This window comes from Chiloscyllium punctatum, chromosome 19 (genome assembly GCF_047496795.1).
Source record: "Chiloscyllium punctatum isolate Juve2018m chromosome 19, sChiPun1.3, whole genome shotgun sequence".
NCBI classification, from domain to species: Eukaryota; Metazoa; Chordata; class Chondrichthyes; order Orectolobiformes; family Hemiscylliidae; genus Chiloscyllium; species Chiloscyllium punctatum.
In genome coordinates this window covers 57,516,219-57,539,274 of record NC_092757.1, presented here as the reverse complement: position 1 = coordinate 57,539,274, position 23,056 = coordinate 57,516,219, and the positions used below count along the sequence as shown (strand labels likewise).

The 23,056-nt window shown below is 44.1% G+C and overlaps 1 long non-coding RNA gene across 1 annotated transcript in view; it reads left to right on the top strand.

The window, feature by feature from the left end:
• Window positions 1-420: 420 nt before the first annotated feature.
• Window positions 421-23,056, top strand: part of LOC140491239 (uncharacterized) — a 266,163-nt gene continuing 243,527 nt past the window's right edge. The window contains exon 1 of the long non-coding RNA XR_011963245.1: window positions 421-489. This is a non-coding gene — a long non-coding RNA (uncharacterized lncRNA). The remainder of the gene's footprint in view (window positions 490-23,056) is intronic.

Genomic DNA, 23,056 nt, shown 5'->3' with positions numbered 1-23,056 from the left:
CAATCAAACAACGTTTGACCCGAATATCTCTTGCTTGAGCCCTGTGCCTTGCTTTTTCTCAAATCCTAGCATTGTTTTGATCTTTATTTCCATTTTCCTCCCAATTCAGTACTGTGATCTTTGTTCACTGTGTGAAACATCTCAGGATATTTCACTGATGGAGCACAATGCAAACTTATTTTTCAATAGGTGCTATTGTCACATTCAAGTAATCATTCCTGGGTTTGTTCTTCAATGGGCCTTGCTACAAAGGTACAGTGTGACTCTCTCACTGCCTGTCCGATAACAGAAGAGCCTTGACAACACAGCAATGTTCTGTACCTAGAGTGGGGGGGTGGGGGGTGGGGGGGGGGGGGAAACATCCATTAAGACAGAGAGAGGGCGACAAAAGCACACAGTGTAACAACAAGACAGCGAATTACACAATAAGAGTCTGTTTGCTGCAGCGGGTCAATAAACGATTAGGAACATGAGCTGGTTCAAGTAATTGTGAGTACAAAGCCCCCTTGGCCAAGCCATTTTATTGTCTTGTCACTCACTCTTTATTGTAAAAAGATGGAAATCTCTCAGCCATGTTTGTCTTCGCTTTATTAAGTTTGCTTTATCTGCCAGGAAGCATACAGAATCTGAACCAAGGTTTCCCAAGTCATTACGGCCTGTGAGAATAGATTGCTCTGACGTGAATAAATAGGTTGACTTGCTCTAACATAACGCTGACCAGGACACACATTTTAATTACTGTTCTTGATGCCCTGTGTGAGGACTTTAACAGACCTATTTATTTTTCTTGTTGGATATTGTGGAATGCTGGATGTATATAATCAGGGTGAGTATTGAGAGTATGTTGCTCGGGTTAATATTTGGAACAACGTGATCAGGAATGGTGTTCTAGACCAAAGTGGTCAAGGTTGCTGTCCTAGAATGATGTGGTCAGGGTTGGTTTCTGAGAAGGATATGGTCAGAGTTATTGTTCTTGAACAATATGCTCAGGCTTGGTTTTCAGCAGCAATGTGATCAGTTCTAATATTCAGAAACAATATGCTCAAGGTCGGTATTCTGGAACAAACTGGCCCTGAATGACATTCTGGAACAGTGTGGTTAGGGTTGGTATTCTGGAAAAAGAAATGCAGAGAGTTTTGATGCTCTTGATAAATGTAGTGAGTGTTTATGTTCTGGAACAATGTGGAGAGTGTTGGTTTTCTGGAACAATGTGAAGAATGTAGGTGTTCTGGAACAATGTGGAGAGTGTAGGTGTGCTGCAACAATGAGGAGTGTGTTCATGTTCTGGAACATTGAGGGGTGTGTTGGTGTTCTGGAACAATGTGGAGAATGTTGGCATTCTGGAAAAATATGAAGAATGTAGGTGTTCTGAAACAATGAGGAGTGTGTTGGTGTTCTGGAACAATGAGGGATGCGTTGGTGTTCTGGAACAATGTAGAGCATGTAGATGTTCTGGAAAAAAGAGAAGTGTATTGATGTTCTAGAATAATGTGGAGAGGATAGGTGTTCTGAAACAATGAAGAATGTGTTGGTGTTCTGGAACAATGAGGAGTGTGTTGATGTTCTGGAATAATGTGGAGAGTGTGGGTGTTCTGGAACAATGAGGAGAGTCTCTTCTTCCTCAGGCAGCTGAGGAAATTTGGCATGATGGCGAATACCCTTACCAACTTTTATAAGTGCGCCATCAAGAGCATTCTGTCTGGATGTATCACTACCTGGTATGACAACTGTTACCATTCTAGATCGAAGACGGTTACAGAGAGTGGTGAACTCAGCCCGGACAATCATAAAGGCCAACCTCCCATCTATAGAATCCATCTACCAGGCCCGCTGTTAAGGAAAGGCCACCAGCATTCTCAAAGATCCATCCCACCCTGATAATGTATTTCTGCTATCTCTACCATCGGGGAGAAGGTACAGAAACCTGTACACACGCACTAGCCGGATTTGAAACAGTTTCTCCCCTACTGTTGTTAGAATACTGAATGGATTCACAAATTCTTAACATTCGCCTATACCTGTGTTTTTGTTTTTGCTGCTGTTTATCTATTATTTATTTATCTGTGCTACTTAACTAAGTGATCTCCCTGTATTGCTTGCAAAACAAAGCTTTTCACTGTGCCTCGGTACACATGACAATAAATTCAATTCAATGAGGAGAGTGTTGGTGTTTTGGAACAATGATTGGTGTGTTGGTGCTTTGTAACAATGAGGGGTGTGTTGGTGTTTTGGAACAATGAGGAGAGTGTAGGTGTTTTGGAACAATGAGGACAGTGTAGGTGTTTTGGAACAATGAGGAGAGTGTAGGTGTTTTGTAACAATGAGGGATGTGTTGGTGTTTTGGAACAATGAGGACAGTGTAGGTGTTTTGGAACAATGAGGAGAGTGTAGGTGTTTTGGAACAATGAGGAGAGTGTAGGTGTTCAGGGACAAGAGGAGTGTGTTGCTGTTCTGGAACAACGAGGGATGTGTTGGTGTTCAGGAACAATGAGGAGAGTGTAGGTGTTTTGGAACAATGTGGTAGCATTGGTCACCTGCAAGGCAGTGATGAATAGACTGAATCACCTATAATGAGTTATTAAAGTTTTTTTTGAGCATTCCTATGGCTTCTTTTGTCCATGCAAAGATCAGTTTGTGCTCAGGTGCTGTTCCAGATGCACCAGCAATGTTTGAATCCTTATTTTGCCCATAAGGGTGGCACAGTGGCTCAGTGGTTAGCACTGCTGCCTCACAGCGCCAGGGACCTGAGTTCGATTCCACCTTCGGGTGACTGTCTGTGTGGAGTTTGCACATCCTCCCCATGTCTGCGTGGGTTTCCTCCAGGTGCTCCGGTTTCCTCCCACAGTCCAAAGATGTGCATGCCAGGTGAATTGGCCATGCTAAATTGCCCGTAGTGTTAAGTGCATTAGTTGGACGGAAATGGGTCTGGATGGGATACTCTTCAGAGAGTTGGTGTGGACTTGTTGCGCCAAATGGCCTGTTTCCACACTGGAGGGATTCTAATCTAACCAAAACTGTTTGTTATGCCTAACAGATATTTATGTCATCAAGTGCAATGCGTGTCACATGCAAGTTTACTTTATCCTTACCTGATGCTCAGCCACAGCACAATACATCTATGTAGTTGATAATTTCACCTCACTGACTAACCTTGAGCAAAAAGAGCCCCACTTACTGTGAAATCCCCTACTGCTCGCCAGTTGAAATCAACTGCTCACAGTGCTAGAAAACTATAGCTCTGTCCTGCTTTTGTCCCTTTATTTGGTTCAAGAACTTAAATACTATGAAACAGAGTGAGACAGTCAATTAATCTGCAGAGTTTTGGGCTTCTCTACTCATGGCGCTCAGATTTCTGGACATTTTGATTGGTGGATTGGGAGTTTTAAAATGAATCTCTCTCCATATTCTTATCCCCTATCCTTAAGAAGATTGTGAGCTAATTTTTAACTATTTTAAAAATAATGTTTCTCCCATATTTCCAACTCCAAATTTCAGTTTGTGAAATAAGACATCAGGATAATTATAGAGAATCTTAGGTAGGGATGAGAATGAGAATACTTTGCAACACAGGCACACTCACAGACACACCAGGAGAGGCAGGAATCCAAATGTTTAGATAAATTATTCAATTAGCAACAACGTATGCTCTAAACTGTTAAACCAAGCCAGTTTACTGATGTCCTTGCTTTCAAATGGAATCCAAAGAGGAAAGTTGGAGTAGGCAGTGTGGAATGCCTTTGTTCATTGATGAGCTGACAATTCAAGAGCTCTTATGAAGTTTTTTTTGAACATTCCTTCAATGGTCTTCTGAATAATATTACTGAAATTTAAATTCTGCTTTACCACTTTGATGACTACTTGCAGAAAGCACACACACCACCTTTTGACCGTTTTATGTTGACCAGTTTGACCACTTTGACTCTGTTCATTTCTGTTCTTTCTGTGAATCCTTCTATTCTTTTCAGTCTGAGTTCAGTCCTTTCCACTGCTGAGGGCTTAACCTGGGTTATTCCTGTTGGCCATGGGACCCACTCCAGCCTTCTGCACCTTTACAGATCCTTATTGAAGTGATTCACTCTGACACCATTCTCCCCAACTCCCCAATCCCCAACTTCTCTTCTCCAGGAGTCACCTTTTCCTTTGTTGGGTCTATTTTTTTCAAGGTTATTTCATCTGGGTCTTCTACCAGACTCTAGTTTGACCACCCTCAAATCCTGTTGCTGCTTGGACTCTTTGTATTGCCTGTATGAGCTAGGCCTTTTGGGGTTACTATAACATGATCAGTTCCAAGTAGCAATCTAAGTATTGATGCTGGGAACACCAGAATGGTTGCTATGATTACGAGGGTGAAGACCAAGCCACACTGTAGCTGAACTCAGCAGATGGGCTCATTAATGTGCTCTCCACTCATTCCTCTGATGCAGGCTGTCAAAGCAGAGTCAGCTTTGGCACTCCCTTAAAACACAGGAAATTAGCTAAACTAACTTCACTAAGGTGAGGTGAGAGTCCCTTGACATTAAGATCACATTTGACCAAGTGTAACATCGAGGAACCTGAGCAAAATTGGAATCAGGGGGCAAACTCTCTGCTGGTTGGAGGCATACCTGGCACATAGGAAGATTGCTGAGGTTGTTTCAGCTCAGTTATCTCAGCAGGGGTTCCTCAGGCTAGTGACCAAAGTGTGAATGCTTACAGATGATTCATAGGATCCCTACAGTGTTGAAGCACACCATTTGGCCTATCCAGTCCACACTGACCCTGCAAAGAGCACCTCATCCAGGCACAGCCCCATCCCTGTGTTTCCCATGGCCAATCCACCTAGGCTACACATCTTTGGACTGTGGGAGGAAACCCACGCAGACACGGGGAGAATGTGCAAACTCCACACAAACAGTCACCCGAAACTGGAATCGAACCTGGGTCCCTGCTGCTGTGAGGCAGCAGTGCTAACCATTGAGCTACCATACTGCCCACAATGTTCAGCATCATTTATGACTCTTCAGATATTGAAGCAGTCCATGATAAAATGCAACAAGATCTGGATAATGTCCAGGCTTGGGCTGACAAGTGGCAAGTCACCATCGCTAATAAGAGACAATCGAATCGCCATCCCTTGACATTCAATGGCATTTCACTGAATCCCTCACAAGTGACAATCTGGGGGTTACCTTTGGCCTGCAACTCAACTGGACCTGCCACATAAAACAATGGTTACAACAGCAGGTCAAAGGCTAGAAATACTGTGGTGATAAACAGAACTCCTGACTCCTTCAAGTCTGTCCACCATCGACAAGCCACAAGTCAGGTGAGATGGAATAATCCCCAGTTGCCTGGATGAGTGTAGCTGCAACAACACTCAAGATAAGCAGCCTACTCAATTTGAGTCACATCCAAAGCACCTACTCCCTCCAGCACTGACTCTCAGTAGCAGCAGTGTGTACTCTTTACAAGGTGCACTTCAGAAATTCACCCAAAGATCCTTGGACAGCGGCTTCCAAGCTGACAACCACTTCCATCGAGAAGAACAAGAACAGCAGAAATATGGGAACACCGCCAGTTGCAGGTTCCCATCCAAATTACTCACCATCCTGGCTTGGAAATAGATTACTGTTCCTTCACTGTCGCTGGGTCAAAAACCTGCAAAACCATCCACAAGAGCATTTGGGGCCTACCCATTGCAGGTAGACAGCAACAGTTCCAAAAGGCAGCTCTACATTGTCTGAGGCCAACTAGAATCGGGCAATAAATACAGCTCAGCCAGTGATGCCCACATCCCCTGAGTGAATTAAACAAAAGCTCACCCTGGTATCTCTGGGTAAAGCAAGAGACTTGCTGTTTTCTTGGACAGGTCCATGGACAGTGTTCCCGTGAGAACAAAACTCCGGCAACTGTCAGCACATTTTTGTGGGTTGGTGCTGCTCCTCGGTTGCTGTCTGAACTGCTGTGCTCTTCCAGCACCACTAATCCAGTATCTGGTTTCCAGCATCTGCAGTCATTGTTTTTACCCAGACGTGGGAGAAACCCTGACTACATTCTGCAGCCAGGCTCCCTGTTGGTTCCACTCCTCGGTTGGGGTATCACATTCAGGACTGGTTTATGGTGGACTCTCATGATTCCTATCGCCTTTCTCCCTCCGGTATTCCAACAGGGAATTCCCCGCTGTATTGCAATGAAAACATACAGGTCTTCAGGTCTGTCCTCTGGAGCTCACTGTGGACATTTCACCCACCTCATTTATCTCCCCTGTCCCACATGTGGCTTCCTTTCCATCCATTCACCCCTCTTATCATTCACTGGCTATGTTTGGGGGGAGAGGAGGGCTTCTGAAAGGGTCGGCCTGAGTACTTCAGCTTATTGGTGCGATCCTAGCTATCAGCAGCCAGCAGTTTCTCTCATTGTGAGGTATCTCTCTGCTATGCTCAGTGCTTTCTTAGGTTGGAGGGGGATAGAAGATTTTTTTCAATTCCTCCAGCTGGCAATTTGCCTCATTTGTCAAAAGTGTAGATTAGTTTTACAGACTACGTGAACTCATCCAAAGTGATTTGCTTTCATCTTTTGAACTCCAGATAAGTCTGCGTGGGTTTCTTTCTGTCAACTCTTCTCTTGAATTACCTCATACACACTGGTGATGGCAGCTTTGGTCTGCTTTGTTCAGAGCTAGTGGACAACTCTGGGGTCAATGTGCAATCGGCCTGTTCAACTCCACCCCCCCCCCCCCCCCCCCCCACCCCCTTCCCCTCAGCTGCGCTTTCATAGAATCTCTACAGTGTGGAAACAGGCCCTTTGGCCCAACAAGTCCACATTGACCCTCCGAAGAGTGTCCCACCCATTCCCCTATTACTGTACATTTACCCCAACTCATGCATCTAACCTACACATCCCTGAACACTATGGGCAATTTAACATGGCCAATTCACCTGACCTGCACATCTTTGGACAGTGGGAGGAAACTGGAGCACCTGGAGGAAACCAACGCAGACACAGGGAGAAGGTACAAATTCCACAGAGTCGCCCGAGACTGGAATTGAACCCAAGTCCCTGGCGCTGTGAGGCAGCAGTGCTAACTACAAGGATCCTCATTTCTTGCACTATTGTAACTGTTCTGTCTGCTTTTCCAAGGTAGTGAAGAAGGACCTCACCCTTTTCAAATTTAAGAACAAACTGAGTGTATTAGAGGCTTTTAAAGCTTGACTCTGGAGGAGGAAGATTTCAACAGTTACTGAGTGGAGAGGAGTTTTCTCAACAGCCTCAATCTGTCACAGTTTTTACATAACTATAACTCCATTCCCAAATCTCAGAGCTGGAAAGCCCTTTATCTGTCTCCCTCTTTCTCTCCTTAAACTCTGCCATTATTTAAGACTTTCCGCCTCTTGTCGGGTGATGGGATGTTGATCTTGTTTCCAGTTCTAACTCTCCCCACTCTGGAATGGGACTCTGTCCTTAATACTCAGCCAGCTCTTTAAGGATTTCATTCCATTTTACTGTACTTTGCAGTTTCATTTACAATTCCATAGCTACAATCTTTAACTGGCCTGTTGTCAGAGTGACTAATATTTCAGTGATTAATCTGTCCTGTTCTATCAATGTTCTATCGTTTGAATGAAAATGTGCCATTTTCCAATGTTGGACTAAAAAGGTTTTGTTGCAGTTTGTTTGGTTTTACAAATTGTTTCAGCTCTCCAGTTTTCACCTTTGACTTCCAGTTAGTTTATTTCAGCTCATTTCAGACATTTGTCAAATCTATTGGCTCTGTCGTCATGGGTCTACCCCAAGCTTGAGGCTCCAATTGCTTTCACTATCAGACTGATAGTGAGTTTCAAAATGAACCTCTCTCCCAGTTTTCATGGCTTGTCCTTGAGCAGATTGTAACAGATTCCCCCTCATTTTTTAAAACAGTGGTGCCATGCATCCCCACTCTGTCAGTCTGTGGAGTCTGACTTTGTAGGGATCGCAAAAGCACTATGGCAATGTTTAACCAGCAGTGACTCCACACAATCTTAGACATGGGGAGATGGGGTGGGGGCGGGGAAGGATTGCAACATGGTTACATTTGCATATGTACAAGGAGAGAGAGAGAGATTGGAAAGGATAAACAGGTTACTCAAATAGCATTGAATTGAAATGAATTGAATTGAAGTAGCTCTATTGTCACGTGTATTCACTTATGATACCATCTTAGGTGCCTAGATACAGATTCATGAGTCCAAATGCATTGGAAAATATTAGACACATAAAGAAATAAAAAGTCTAACATTTCAGACCTTTAAAAGTGCAAACGCACAGAAAAAAATTAGAAAAATAAAGAAATAAAATGTTCAGAATAACAGTTCTTCCACGATAATATCATAAAAAAAGAAATTCAACAACATAATTACAAAAGATTGGGGAGATAAAGGTTTGTCTGTGTTTTTGCTTTGAAGATAGTGTCCAAACCAGGAATGAACAGCCTGGAATTCCTTGATTGATTGATTGATTGACTAGCCAGCATTTAAGGAGCTGAGGGCAATTTCTTCTCTTAAAAATTCCTTCAAAGATCTTTTGATGAATTTTGCTTGAATGTAGTTTTCCGCTTTGTTGTTTTGATGGAAGGAAGTTGACCACTTGCAGAGAGAATAAATACAGGCTTTAGACACCTTTGTAGCATTAAATTAGGGGTGTTTATAACATCAACAAGCATTGCGTGAAGCAACATTGAGCCATTAACTGTTTTTTTAAAATTGTTGTGGGAAAAGAATTTGCGTTCAGCCCTACAGGAGCCTGTAACCAAGCCTCCTTGCTGGTATTGGAGTGGGGAGGGATGATTAGATTAGATTACTTATAGTGTGGAAACAGACCCTTCGGCCCAACAAGTCCACACTGACCCTCCAAAGCGCAACCCATCCAGACCCATTCCCCTACACCTAATACTATGGGCAATTTAGCATGGCCAGTTCACCTAACCTGCACATTTTTGGACTGTGGGAGGAAACCGGAGCACCCGGAGGAAACCCACGCAGACACGGGGAGAATGTGCAAACTCCACACAGTCAGTCGCCTGAGGCGGGAATTGAACCCAGGTCCCTGGCGCTGTGAGGTAGCAGTGCTAACCACCGTGCCACTGTGCTGCCCACTGAGTGGGGATAGTTAGCATCAAGACAAGACATTACATCGTGCATAATAACTGCCTATAGACCATTTCAGAGGTTAAGTGAAATGTTATTAACATATCTTCTTACAGGATAACGTGCAGATATTTTGTGTTGCAGTTTTCCATGAAAACAATCAGTCTTTGTAAGTATGTAAGTTAGCTCACTGAGCTGGAAGGTTTGTTTTCAGATGTTTTGTCACCATCCTAGGTAATATCATCAGTGAGACTCTCCAGTGAAGTGCTGGTGGTATGTCCTGCCTCTCTATTGATAGATCTTGGTTTCTTAAGGTGGGTAATGTCATTTCTGTTTTTTTTTCAAGGGAAGGTAGATAGGATCTAAATCAATCTGTTTATTGATTCAGTCCTGGTTAGATTGCCATGCCTCAAAGATAAAAATCGCACGACACCAGGTTTTGTCCAACAGGTTTATTTGGAAGCACTAGCTTTTGGAGCGACGCTCCTTCATCAGGTGATTATGTCCACAACCACCTGACGAAGGAGCGTCGCTCCGAAAGCAAGTGCTTCCAAATAAACCTGTTGGACGACAAGCTGGTGTGGTGTGATTTTTAAACTTTGTACACCCCAACCCAACACCGACATCTCCACATCATGCCTGGAAGAATCAGTCTTTGGCGGCACGGTGCACAGTGGTTAGCACTGCTGCCTCACAGCGCCAGAGACCCGGGTTCAATTCCCGCCTCAGGCGACTGACTGTGTGGAGTTTGCACGTTCTCCCCGTGTCTGCGTGGGTTTCCTCCCACAGTCCAAAAGATGTGCAGGCCAGGTGAATTGGCCATTGCTAAATTGCCCGTAGTGTTAGGTAAGGGGTAGATGTAGATGTAGGGGTATGGGTGGGTTGCGCTTCGGCGGGGCGGTGTTGACTTGTTGGGCCGAAGGGCCTGTTTCCACACTGTAAGTAATCTAATCTAATCTAATCTTTGTGTCAGTTTATATTGTCATGATGTGGAGGAGCCCAGTGTTGGACTGGGGTGGACAAAACTAAAACTCACCCAACACCAGCTCACAGTCCAACAGGTTTATTTGGAAGCAAATAAATGGAAGCTGCAGGAGGCACTTACCTGACTGATTTTGATTCCTGAAGAAGCTTCTGGAAGGTCACTGTTACGGCCAGTGCAGTGATTACAGCAACCATTCTTTTTGGGATGGTTAATGGGTTATTAAAACAGCCAGTAATTAAGTATAGATGTGTATAATCATTTGCTTTCAATCAATTTACACCAGCATCAGAGATGTGAAGTTTGAATCCGTTAGAGTGTATTATTTCCCAAGATAGATTGACAACAAGGGTTTGGTTAGTCAAACAACTGACCCATGATTCCTTTCTGATTCCAGACACTTCATTCACAGCTGCACTGCACAGGCGCAGTGTCTGTTGGAGAAAGAAAGCAGATTGACGTCAATTATTGGAGCGCACTGGGAGAATGAGAAAGCAGATGTAAGGGTTGGCTCGAAGGATGTAACAGGGAGGGCATTCACCAGAAAGAACAGGCAGCTGTAAAACGGATAATTAAAAAGTCTCTCATTGGAATGGAGCTGAACATTGGGATTTCTGAAATGATATGAACAAATGAGAGACAGATCAAGGACAAATTCTAGGTATGAAAACAGGATGTCTCCTCAGACAGCAGAGTGCAATGTGTGAATGCAAACTGTTGAAACTGTGAGTTGAGAACAAACAGCAGCATCCTAAGTTTCATTTCATGTTCCTGAGGGACAGGAATGAGTTATTCAGTGGAGGAGGAATAAGGTATCACTAGGGTTGAGTGTGGAACATCAAATGCTACTTAGAATCAGCAATCATGAGGATATTTACATCACCTGAGGAGGCCATTCAGCCTATTAATTCCATGCTGACCTCTGACAGAGGGTTCAGTCAGTTTCAGTCGTCTCGTAACCCTGCCAGACGATTTTCTTCAAATGCCCATCCCATTTCTTTTTGAAACTATCGCTTATTTCCACATCCACAATCCCCAACGTTTCTGTTTAAAATCTTAAATGAGCATCTCCTCATCCTTGTACTATCAGTGAGTGGGAAGCAATTTCCCGTGTTGATTTGTTCCAGTCTCCCATAATATTGGAAACCTCCATCAAATCCGCCCATCAATCTCTGTTAATCCATGGAGATTAATCCCAGACTTTTCAACCTATCCTTGCAGCTAAAATCTCCCAGCCCTGGAACCATCTACTCTGAAACTTTTTGAAGACCTTTATAGCTTTCAAAAGTGCAGTAATGAAAACTGGGTACGTTAGTTTATACGTTTTTATCGAGAGAGGTTCGAGTTAATTAAGAGTCAGAACAGATATGTAAAAGTTAAAATCAACGAGGAATCAACAAGCCCTGCTGAAGGGCTTTTGCCCGAAATATCGATTTCGCTGCACCTTGGATACTGCCTGAACTGCTGTGCTCTTCCAGCACCACTAATCCAAAATCTGTAAAAGTTAAGTCAGGCTTAACTAACTTAATTGCATTTTGTGATGAAATAAGAGCCATCTTCATGAATGGAATGCAATAGGTGCATTTCATTTTTAAAAAGTGCTAAAGGTAAATTGCCTTGCAGTGCATGGATCACATTAAGTCAGTTGTGAAATCTAATGAAAAACTCACCCTTATTACAAGAGAAATTGAATCAAAAACTAGGGATGTTATGCTTCATTTATCCAAGGCATTGGTGTGATGATATCTCAGATATTGTACAATTTGGTCGCATTATTTAAGGAAGGGCGTAAATGCATTGGAGGTGCTTCACAGGAGGTTTCCTGGATTGATTCCTGGTGGAATGAGTGAGTTGTTTTATGAGGATAGTTTGGATAGACCGAGCTTGTTTCCACTGGAATTTAGAAGCTTAGAGGTTGACTTGAATGAAGTGTGTTGGATTCTGAATGGTCTTGACAAAGTGGATGTGGAAAGGTTATTTCTTCTCATGCATGAGTCCAGACTGATAGAGTACATGGAGTCCCCAGACTATGAATCGGTTCCTTTCCTGAGTCCATTCACAATTTAATTTGTACGCGATGTAGGAAAATATAAAACAGCCATTTGTAAGTATAGGAAATGTTTATATGTCAGATCTTTAACAGTACCTTCCTGACAATCTCCTCATTCTAATTGCATTTTCCAGCACTTGGCCAATTGCCCTATATGCCTTGGCTCCTAAATATTAAATGCTCTGAGGGTTTCTGCTTCTATCAACCTTATAGGCAGCGAGTTCCAGATTCCCACCACCCTCTGGCTGAAAAAGATCCCCTCTGGATACAGAACTGGCTGGCCAGAAGAAGACAGCGAGTGGTAGTGGATGGAAAGTATTCCATCTGGAGCTCAGTGACCAGTGGTGTCCCACAGGGATCTGTTCTTCGGCCTCTGCTCTTTGTAGATTTTATAAATGACTTGGATGAGGAAGTGGAAGGGTGGGTTAGTAAGTTTGCCGATGGCACAAAGGATGATGGTGTTGTAGATACTGTCAAGGGCAGTTGCAGGCTCCAACAAGACATCGACTAGATGCAGAGTTGGGCTGAGAAGAGGCAGATGGAATTCAACCTGGATAAATGCAAAGTGATTCAGTTGGAAGGGTGATTTTGAATGCTGAACCCAGGGTTAAAGACAGGATTCTTGGCAGTGTGGAGGAACAGTGGGGTCTTAGGGTCCACATGCATAGATCCCTCAAGGTAGCCACCCAAGTTGTCAGGGTTGTTAAGAAGGCGTATGGTGTTTTGGCTTTCATTAGCAGGGGATTGAGTTTAAGAGCCATGAGGTTTTGCTGCGGCTCTATAAAACCCTGGTTAGACCACACTTGGAATATTAGGTAAAAACAATGACTGCAGGTGCTGGAAACCAGATTCTGGATTCGTGGTGCTGGAAGAGCACAGCAGTTCAGGCCACATCCGAAGAGCAGTAAAATCAGGAATAAAGGCAGTGAGCCTGAAGCATGGAGAGATAAGCTAGAGGAGGGTGGGGGTGGGGAGAAAGTAGCATAGACTACAATGGGTAAGTGGGGGAGGGGATGAAGGTGATAGGTCGGAGGGGGGAGGGTGGAGTGGATAGGTGGAAAAGAAGATAGGCAGGTAGGACAAGTCATGAGGACAGTTATTGAGCTGGAAGTTTAGAACTAGGGTGAGGTGGGGGAAGGGGAAATGAGGAAACTGTTGAAGTCCACATTGATGCCCTGGGGTTGAAGTGTTCCGAGGCGGAAGATGAGGCGTTCTTCCTCCAGGCGTCTGGTGGTGAGGGAGCGGCGGTGAAGGAGGCCCAAGACCTCCATGTCCTCGGCAGAGTGGGAGGGGGAGTTGAAATGTTGGGCCACAGGGCGGTGTGGTTGATTGGTGCGGATGTCCCGGAGATGTTCCCTAAAGCGCTCTGCTAGGAGGCGTCCAGTCTCCCCAATGTAGAGGAGACCGCATTGGGAGCAACGGATACAATAAATGATATTGGTGGATGTGCAGGTAAAACTTTGATGGATTTGGAAGGCTCCTTTAGGGCCTTGGATGGAGGTGAGGGAGGAGGTGTGGGCACAAATTTTGCAATTCCTGTGGTGGCAGGGGAAGGTGCCAGGATGGGAGGGTGGGTTGTAGGGGGGCGTGGACCTGCCCAGGTAGTCATGGAGGGAACAGTCTTTGCGGAAGGTGGAAAGGGGTGGGGAAGGAAATATATCCCTGGTGGTGGGGTATTTTTGGAGGTGGCGTAAATGTCAGCAGATGATTTGGTTTATGCGAAAGTTGGTAGGGTGGAAGGTGAGCACCAGGGGCGTTCTGTCCTTGTTACGGTTGGAGGGGTGGGGTCTGAGGGCGGAGGTGCGGGATGTGGACGAGATGCTTTGGAGGGCATCTTTAACCACGTGGGAAGGGAAATTGCAGTCTCTAAAGAAGGAGGCCATCTGGTGTGTTCTGTGGTGGAACTGGTCCTCCTGGGAGCAGATACGGCAGAGGCAAAGGAGTTGGGAATATGGGATAGCATTTTTGCAAGAGATAGGGTGGGAAGTGGTGTAATCCATGTAGCTGTGGGAGTCGGTGGGTTTGTAAAAAATGTCAGTGTCAAGTCGGTCGTCATTAATGGAGATGGAGAGATCCAGGAAGGGGAGGCAGGTGTCAGAGATGGTCCAGGTAAATTTAAGGTCAGGGTGGAAGTTGATGAATTGCTCAACCTCCTCGCGGGAGCACGAAGTGGCGCCAATGCAGTCATTAATGTAGCGGAGGAAGAGGTGGGGAGTGGTGCTGGTGTAATTACGGAAGATCGACTGTTCTACGTAGACAACAAAGAGACTGGCATAGCTGGGGCCCATACGTGTGCCCATAGCTACCCCTTTGGACTGGAGGAAGTGGGAGGATTCGAAGGAGAAATTGTTAAGGGTGAGGACCAGTTCGGCCAAACGAATGAGAGTGTCAGTGGAAGGGTACTGTTGGGGACGTCGGGAGAGGAAAAAATGGAGGGCTTGGAGGCCCTGGTCATGGCAGATGGAGGTGTAGAGGGATTGGATATCCATGGTGAAGATGAGGCGTTGGGGGCTGGGGAAATGGAAGTCTTGGAGGAGATGGAGGGCGTGGGTGGTGTCTCGAATGTATGTGGGGAGTTCCTGGACTAGGGGGGATAGGACAGTGTCGAGGTAGGTAGAAAAAACCACTAATCCAGAATCCACACTTGGAGTATTGTCCAGTTCTGATCACCTCATTATCGAAAGGATGTGGATGCTTTACAGAGGGTGCAGAGGAGATTTACCAGGATGCTGTCTGGATTGGATGTCTTATGACGAGAGATTGAGTGAACTAGGGCTTTTACACTGGAGAGAAGAAGAAAGAGAGGTGACTTAATAGAGGTGTACACTTAATGAGAGGCAAAGATAGAGTAGATAGCCAGAGACTTTTCCCCAGGGCAGAAATGGCTGTCATCAGGTGTGAAAATTTTAAGGTGATTGGAAGAAGGTTTAAGGGAGATGTCAGAGGTAGGTTCTTTACACAGAGAGTGATGGGTGCGTGGAATGCACTGCCAGCGGGGGTAGTAGACTCAGATATATTAGGGACATTTAAGTGACTGCTGGACAAGCACATGGATGGCAGTGAATTGAGGGATGTGTAGGTTAGGTTGATTTTAAATTAAGATAAGTGCTCGGCACAACATTGTGGGCCGAAGGGCCTGTATTGTGCTGTACTGTTCTATGTTCTAAACCTTTTATCCCTTACCTTAAATCTATGTTCCCTGGTCATTAATCCTTCCACCATGTTAGCATTCACATACCTAAGTGTCAGTGCGTAGACCCATTGCTTTTTTGATACATGAATAATTTGGAAGTAGAAATAAAAAGTAAACATGCAAGATTTGGTAATGATGCTAAATTGGAATATAACCAACAACAAGGATGACATTAATCAATGGCAGCAGGACATATATGGGCTAGCTGAATAGGCAGTCAATGGCATTTAAGACAAAGAACTGGTAATTCATTTTAGCAGAGGGTTAGTGGAGGCATTATCGACTTAATAGCACTGTTCTACAAAGTGTGCAGCGACAGTAGGAGTTGTGGGTTAATGTGCATAGATCTTTGAAGTTGGTGGGATTTATGGAGAGAATGATAAAAGACATTTGGAATTTGGATTTTACAAACACATAACATTTGACTGAAACAAACAAACACAAACTGATGAAAGATAAAGAAACCTTCTGTACAGAGACTAATATTAAAAAAATAAGATTTGGGCCAAATAATTGTTAACTTTTGAAGAAAGAAAAGGACAGGAGAGGAAATGTGCCAGTTTTGTTTTTGATAGTATCACAGAGTCATAGAGATGTACAGCATGGAAACAGACCCTTTGGTCCAACCCATCCATGCCGATCAGATATCCTAACCTAATCGAGTCCCGATTCGGAGATGCCGGTGTTGGACTGGGGTGTACAAAGTTAAAAATCACACAACACCAGGTTATAGTCCAACAGGTTTAATTGGAAGCACACTAGCTTTCGGAGTGACGCTCCTTCATCAGGTGATTGTGGAGGGCTTGATCGTAACACAGAATTTATAGCAAAAATTTACAGTGTGATGTAACTGAAATTATACATTGAAGAATTGATTGTCTGTTAAGCCTTTCATCTGTTAGAATACAGTGATAGTTTCACTTCTTTCATGTGTAAATCACAAAAATCTTTTTTTAAAGTTGCATTCTCGGGTTAGCTGTTAACAATGGTGATAGCTAGACAATATGTTGAAGGTGTTTGCCCCCTGTGTTCTCTGTCTATGACCTGATGTTTAGATTGATTCCAATCCCCCACCCCAGACAGACAGACACACACACAGACAGACAAAGACCCACATGCACACATATATTTTGTGTGGTGAATTTGTATTTGCAGAGTTACATTGCACTTTGCTCAAAAACTACATACATTCATGTAGAACTCTGAGCTCAAAAACTGCATGAATTTATGTAAAACTCTGTTATCTCACTTTTTAGATTGGAATCAATCTAAACATCAGGTCATAGACAGAGAACACAGGGGGCTAACACCTTCAACATATTGTCTAGCTATCACCATTGTTAACAGCTAACCCGAGAATGCAACTTTTTAAAAAAAGGGTTTTGTGATTTACACATGAAAGAAGTGAAACTATCACTGTATTCTAACAGATGAAAGGCTTAACAGACAATCAATTCTTCAATGTATAAGTTCAGTTACATCTCACTGCAAATTTTTGCTATAAATCCTGTGTTACGATCGAGCCCTCCACAATCACCTGATGAAGGAGCGTCGCTCCGAAAGCTAGTGTGCTTCCAATTAAACCTGTTGGACTCAAACCTGGTGTTGTGTGATTTTTAACTATCTAGTCCCATTTACTAGCACTTGGCCCATATCCCTCTAAACCCTTCCTATTCATATACCCACCCAGATGCCTTTTAAATGCTGTAATTGTACCAGCCTCCACCACTTCCTCTGGCAGCTTATTCCATACATGTACCACCCTCTGTGTGAAAAAGTTGCCCCTTAGGTCCCTTTTAAATATTTCCCCTCTCACCCTAAACCTATGCCCTCTAGTTCTGCACTCACCCACCCCAGGGAAAAGACCTTGCTTCTTTACTCTATCCATGCCCCTTATGATTTTATAAACATCTATAAGGTCACCCCCCCTCCCCCCCTCCCCCCAACCTCCCCCAGCCTCTGATGCTCCAGGGAAAACAGCCCCAGCCCATTCAGCCTCTCCCTATAGCTCAAACCTTCCAACCCTGGCAACATCCTTGTAAATCTTTTCTGAACCCTTTCAAGTTTCACAACATCCTTCCTATAACTGGCATCCTGGTACACTTTGAGGGTTGGCACTCGACACATGCAGTTGTCACTCTGTTCTTGTTTACAAGCAGTGAGTTCCAGAGATATTGAGAGGGAGTCTTCTCGAAACTTGTCAGGAGAACTGCTGCATGAACGTCCCAGTGCTACTGCTGGGTTCGAAAACAGCTGGGGAAGCACGAGTTTGTGAGTCTTCTCTTTAGCAGGCTGCGCTCCACGTGACTTCTACAAACAAGATTCCAAACTTTGCACAATTCCTGGCAGCCCAGAAATCCACGTGTGGGTTCTCTGCCAACAAGTCCAAACAGTCCCACAGTCTGTGAGGAATCAGCTGTTTGCTCAGCTAATTGTCTCTTTCAGGAGATATCTTTGAACAGAAGTCAAAAATGACCCTTCAGTAACTTCTTCAAGGGGAAAACGAATCCAGGCATTGCTGTACTCTTTCAAATGAACACATTTTCTCAATCTTTTGAGAACTAGACCTCAAAGTAATGATAAGAATGGAAGCACCTTCATAACAGGAGCATCCTATTCCAGCCGGAGCCATGGAGTAGTTGCCTTTAACTGTTTAGTGCGAGCAATGGGGGGGGGGCTTTGCTTCAAACAATATGGTCTCCCATTAAATGTGTCTTGGGCCTGTATGTTGTGAATGGAAAATGAGCCTCTAATAGCTGCATCGGAAATAGAATCCTTTTTGTTTCATGTGGATAAATGAGATAAACAGACAGCTGCTCTCTGGAGATAGCCCTAAAGTTCAGCCGAAGGTGACTTGCCTTTGTTTACCAGCCTGCGTGCAGTCAGAATCTAATCAGATCAGGTTTGTTTCTCTAAGTCTCTAGTTGCTCAAAATTAGATAGCTGGAAGCCAGCCATACATGAGTAAACATAACTAATATTGACACAACAATTAAGGGCGTGTTATATCATACACAAAAAAAAAGGACATGATTTCTTTAATCAGCCTGTCTCGAATAAAGCCACATCGTCTTCAAATAAACAGAGCTAACGTTGAAAGGTTGCATTTATCTGTATCCACCTGGGTCAGATGGAATGGTGTTGCCTTTTATCTCACCTGCTCGTTTTCACTGAATGTTTGTGAGACAGAATTCCAGAGAATGGAACTGGGACGTGTGGGGGGTGGCAGTTAAATGGGAGTTAAGTGGAGCATTTTCCAATGAGGTACAATATGCTGCCATGGCTGGTTTGCAGCACAGAATGATGCCAACCACATGGGTTCAGTACCCACGCTGGCTCAGGACGCCATGAAAATCCCAGTTTGTTAGCCTTGCCCCTCGTCTAAGGTGTGGTAACCCTCAAGTGAACCTCGCCACCGATGATCTCTTCCTAATGAGAGAGCAGTCTATGGTCCTCTGGGACTATGGCACATTTGCCTTCAATCGTTCAGGATCTCATGAAAAGCCATTAGGGCAAAAGAACATTCAAGGGCTTGTTCACATCATTTGACATTTGGAAATCAAAATTGTGTCTCAGAGGGAGTTTGAGTTGGAATATTTTGTGCTGAGATGCAGAAGCATTACAGATGGTCTCTGTGTTTCATGTTGCATGCCATATCTGATTACTGTAGCTCTGGGAGGAGCTGATGAGTTCTGACATTTTTGATATTGATTGTTGGAACATGGTACAGCAGCAGCTGGAAAAGGTATGAGGGCCGTCACATTGAACGAAGGTGATGAGAAAAAGCCCAGCGGAGATCGGAAGCTGGATTTTTATCTAGTCCATGATCATGTTGAATCAATCACCAATCAGTCACCAGATTAGCAAACAGCCGCAATAGATTGTCAAAGACACTTGTATTTTTTTAATCAAGCTGTAGGTCTTAGTGATGGAACATTTAATATCTTCAACTTCTGCACTACCTTCCCTGATCGCTGACAGCACATCCTGTTGAGCATCTGCAGACCCTGTGTTCAGACCTCTAACCTCAGTCAGGGACAGACTCCACTCACTGCGAGATTAGAGTGGTGCTGGAAAAGTACAGCAGGTCAGGCAGCATCAGAGGAAGGGCTTTTGCCCGAAATGTCGATTTTCCTGCTCCTGCTGTGCTTTTCCAGCACCACTCTAATCATGACTCTGATCTCCAGCATCTGCAGTCCTCAGTTTTGTCGACACTCACTTCTAACCCCATATGCTTATGTAGGGACCACTTATAGATTAGTGGCTGTCATTGCCCCCTCCCTTGGGGGAAAGGCTCCAAGTCAGAGGAGCCGGAGTTTGTTATCTGAGCATTTAATGATGCAGAAGTATGGATCCACTGCCTCCTGGGATTCAGAGCATTGTATCAAACCTGCTCTTGCTCCAGCACTTGGATCTGCCTTGAGAAAATCTCATTCTCTATTTCCAACCTTCCCATCTGGCCCTCAAAAGCCACCACGCGATGCCTCCTCACATTCCTCCTTGGCTTCTGTCTCCATCCAAAACCGACAATCTACCTGAGATCCAGTGATCGTGTCCTCTTCTTCTGAGTTGTGTAGGTCATTCAGTTCCGCCTCTGTTGGGGGCTGCTTAACAATTCGATTGGTTGGAAGCTTTCAAGGATGGGATTTCAAGTTTGAGCCTCACTTTGCGAAGGCCGGCTGGGAAGCATTAGGCTCTGTGAGCTGGCCTTGTTTAATATCAGTCAGTTAAGGACCAACTTTCCTTCCAGGGCATGAGTAAGCAGTACAGCACAGCCTCATAAAATTCAGCCCAGTCATAAATCTCTGATGTTTCAGTGTTTAGCACAAGTCCATATCACTGCGCAGTCACAGAGGATACCATTTGTGATTGTTGCATACGAGGTGGGGAATTGCAGAGAACTTGCTGATGAATGGAAGCTGCAGCCAGGGCTGGGATCACGGTGAAAGAGGCTTGATATCATGGATAAAGGAGCAATTGGTCTGAACAAGCTGAGGAACAAAGAAGGGGGCAGGTGAAAAGGGATGAAAGAAAATATTCAGTGGGAGAGAAAAAATAATGGCTTGACGTTACCTTTGCAATTCTGGATGATCCTCTAGTGATGAGCATCTTTAGCAGAGGTGAGCGGGGTCGAATGTGTGACAACTCTAACCAGATTTGGGAACAAAAGGTTCCAACGGTTTGTTGCATCATATGTATTCAAGGGACAAAGGCGGCGATCTTGCTTCGATGAATGATCAGGGTGTGAGGGAAGAAGCATTTTGTGAGGGACAAGGGCATGGTACTGAGGTTGTCTTTGAACAAATGGATTTCAATGTAGCTTTGTCTAACCACTTGAATATTTTCATACAGGGCTCCAAGAGGAGCAGAGTAGGATCAATTTACTGCAGCCAGTAGAAATAGGAAAGAGCTGATCACCTTATTGGGATTGTATTATAGACCCCTCCAATAGTCAGTGGGAAAATGAGAAACAAATTTTTAAGGAGATCTCAGCTATCTGTAAGAATAATAAGGTGGTTATGGTAGGGGATTTTAACTTTCCAAACATAGACTGGGACTGCCATAGTGTTAAGGGTTTAGATGGAGAGGAATTTGTTAAGAGTGTACAAGACAATTTTCTGATTCAGTATGTGGATGTACCTACTAGAGAAGGTGCAAAACCTGACCTACTCTTGGGAAATAAGGCGGGGCAGGTGTCAGTGGGGGAGCATTTTGGGGCCAGTGACCATAATTCTATTAGATTTAAAATAGTGATGGAAAAGGATAGACCAGATCTAAAAGTTGAAGTTCTAAATTGGAGGAAGGATAATTTTGATGGTATTAGGCAAGAACTTTTGAAAGTTGATTGGGGGCAGATGTTCACAGGTAAAGGGATGGCTGGAAAATGGGAAGCCTTCAAAAATGAGATAATAAGAGTCCAGAGAAATTTCCTGTTAGGGTGAAAGGAAAGGCTGGTAGGTATAGGGAATGCTGGATGACGAAAGAAATTGAGGGATTGGTTAAGAAAAAGAAGGAAGCATATGTCAGGTATAGACAGGACAGATGGAGTGAATCCGTAGAGTACAAGGGCAGTAGGTGTATACTTAAGAGAGAAATCAGGAGGGCAAAAAGCGGACATGAGATAGCTTTGGCAAATAGAGTTAAGGAGAATCCAAAGGGTTTTTACAAATTCAATATGGACAAAAGGGTAACTATGGAGAGAATAGAACCCCTTAAAAATCAGCAAGGTGGCCTTTGTGTAGAGCTGCAAGAGATGGGGGTGATACTAAATGAGTATTTTGCATCAGTGTTTACTGTGGAAAAGGACATGGAAGATATTGAATGTAGGGAGATAGATGGTGACATCTTGAAAAATGTTCATATTATAAAGGAGGACGTGCTGGATGTCTTAAACTGTGTAAAAGTGGATAAATCCCCAGGCCTGATCAGGTATACCCTGGAACACTTTGAGAAGTGATTGCTGGGCCTCTTGCTGAGATATTTGTATCATCGATAGTCACAGGTGAGGTGCCGGAAGACTGGAGGTTGGCAAACGTGGTACCACTGTTTAAGAAAGGTGGTAAGGAAAAGTCAGGAAACTATAAACCAGTGAGCCTGACGTCAGTGGTGGGCAAGTTGTTGGAGGGAATCCTGAGGGATAGGATGGACATGTATTTGGAAAGGCAAGGACTGATTAGGGATAGTCAACATGGCTTTGTGCATGGGAAATCATGTCTCAAGAAATTGAGTGAATTCTTTGAAGAAGTAACAAAGAGGATTGATGGGGGCAGAGTGGTGGATGTGATCTATCTGGACTTCAGTAAGGCATTCAACAAGGTTCCTCATGGTAGACTGGTTAGCAAGGTTAGATCTCATGGAATACAGGGAGAACTGGCCATTTGGATACAGAGCTGGCTCAAAGGTAGAAGATGGAGGGTGGTGGTGGAGGGTTGTTTTTCAGATTGGAGGCCTGTGACCGGTGGAGTGCCACAAGGATCGGTGCTGAGTCCACTACTTTTCATCATTTACATAAATGTGCACATTGGAGGTATAGTTAGTAAGTTTGCTGATGACAACAAAATTGGAGGTGTTGTAGACAGCGAAGAATATCTTAAAGTACAACGGGATCTTGATCAATTAGGCCAATGGGCTGACGAGTGGCAGATGGAGTTTAATTTAGATCAATGAGAGGTGCTGAATTTTGGTAAAGCAAATCAGAGCAGGACTTATGTACTTAATGGTAAGGTCCTGGGGAGTGTTGATGAACAAAGAGACCTTAGAGTGCAGGTTCATAGCTCATTGAAAGTAGAGTCACAGATAGATGGGATAGTGAAGAAGGTGTTTGGTATGCTTCCTTTATTGGTCAGAGCATTGAGTACATGCATTGGGGAGGTCATGTTGTGGCTTTACAGGACATTGGTTAGGCTGCTTTTGGAATTCCGTGTGGAATTCTGGTCTCCCACCTATTGGAAGGATGTTGTAAAACTTGAAAGTTTTCAGAAAAAAATTAATAAGGATGTTGCCAGGGTTTGAGTTACAGGCAGAGATTGAATAAGCTGGGACTGTTTTCCCTGGAGCATTGGAGACTGAGGTGTGACCTTATAGAGGTTTATAAAATCATGAGGGGCATGGATAGGGTAAATAAACGTGGTCTTTTCCCTGGGGTGGGGGAATCCAGAACTAAAGGGCATGGTTTAAGGTGAGAGGGGAAAGATATAAAAGGGATCTAAGGGACAATCTTTTCACACAGGG